The sequence below is a fragment of the Pteropus vampyrus genome, unplaced genomic scaffold (assembly GCF_000151845.1).
Source record: "Pteropus vampyrus isolate Shadow unplaced genomic scaffold, Pvam_2.0 Scaffold256, whole genome shotgun sequence".
Taxonomy (NCBI): domain Eukaryota; kingdom Metazoa; phylum Chordata; class Mammalia; order Chiroptera; family Pteropodidae; genus Pteropus; species Pteropus vampyrus.
In genome coordinates, this window is record NW_011889037.1 from 1223539 (window position 1) to 1225130 (window position 1592).

The following is a 1592-nucleotide window of genomic DNA, read 5'->3' on the forward strand; positions in this document are numbered from 1 at the left end:
CCTGGCCTGTCTGCTCATCTCTGAGGTGCAGTGAGAGGACCGGACAGCCCTCTCATGGCCCTGCGCCCTGAGCCCAGGGGGCCGGGGTTTGGGGGGGCCCGAAGCTCATCCATTTCAGGGGCCCTCCACAGAAAGAATGCAGAAGTCAGCATTTGGCACAGAGGGCCCCGGAGCTTCTGCCGCTGGCTCCAGGGACGTTTCTGCGTGAGCCTCGCGGCCTCAGCCCACCCGCACCTCTGCTGGCCTGGGAGGAGCCAAGGCGTCCCCAGCCACACAGCACAGCGGCGCCGGGCAGGGCCAGTGGGACGGAGGCCAGGGACTCGGCTGCCTGTGCGGCCCCAGCTCCCGGTCTGCATGTCCCCAGCTCAGAGGGGAGCAAAGGTCAGAACCTCTTAGCGCCGGCAGAGACCCCTCCCTCCTGTCCTCCCCTCCTCCCTTCCCTTCTCAGGAGGAAGGAGAACCCCACCACCCCCAGAGCCAGAAACCAGACCTGGGTGGTGCAGGGGACGGGAAAGGGGCATGGGGCCTGGGCGGTCCCGGAGCCGTGGCCCAGTCACCGAGGCCTCGCTCCGCTGCCCCACGTGCGCCCTGCTCACCGTCCCCCTTCATCCCTCAGAACCATGCAGCTCCCACGGCGCCCCCGCGTCCCCCACCCCCCGCCACCAGGAGTGCCCTGTCCTCACGCCCGGGGCTGTCCACCTGCAGCCCTGCAGGAGCCAGCCACTGACCAGACGCCGAGACGGCCACGCAGCCCAGGCCAGAGACACGGAAACAACGCGCTCCGAGGAAGAGTCCTTTAGGCCATTTCCGTCTGCAGACAGAGTCCCTCTCCCAAGCCGACCGGCCTGCCAATGACAGCGGCCATGTGGCTGCTCTTCAGAGCGGGCCTCTGTGGCCGACCAGTCCCGGGTTCGAATCCCAGCTCTGCTCGTGGGCCCGGCACCGACACGCCTCCGCCCTCCGTCTCCGAGTGGAGAGCCCCGGACTCCCGCCTGCCCGAGGGCCTCTGGGAGGCCCGGGAGGGCACGGCACCCCGAGGCCGGGGGTGAGGGGAGCAGGCTGGCCGGGCCCAGCAGCCTGGCAGTTTCCCAGCCAGTGCTGGCGGGTCTGCAGGGCGCCAGGCAGACAGCTGCCGGCCACCTCCTGGGAGAATGCCAGCCCAGGCCGGTGGCTGGTCCCCGGGGCTTCTGCTGTGGGCACTAATTAATTACCAGCCTCTCAGGGGCGGGGAGAGCGGAGGGTGGCTGCCCGCTGTGCTAAGAGGTCCGGCTCGGGCCGCCACTGCAGCCTCTGGTCCACAGAACCAGCTGGCCCGGCTGGCAGCCCAGGAGGTGGGCAGCTCCTGGTCATTCCGAAGGCTGCCTGGACCCAGGGGCTGGGGCCGGGGCTCACCCAGACCCTGCGGGACTGCACTGCAGGCTCCCGGCCTCGGCCTCTCCCAGCGATGTCCCCTTGGCAATCTGTGTCAGGGTGGCGTGCTCAGGCGCCCGATGACCCGGAGCACGGGCTCAGAGTCCTTCTCCTCGTCCCCTCCCCACCTCGATATTGACGGCTTTCTGTGCATTTTATCATTTGACTTTTTCGGTAACCCT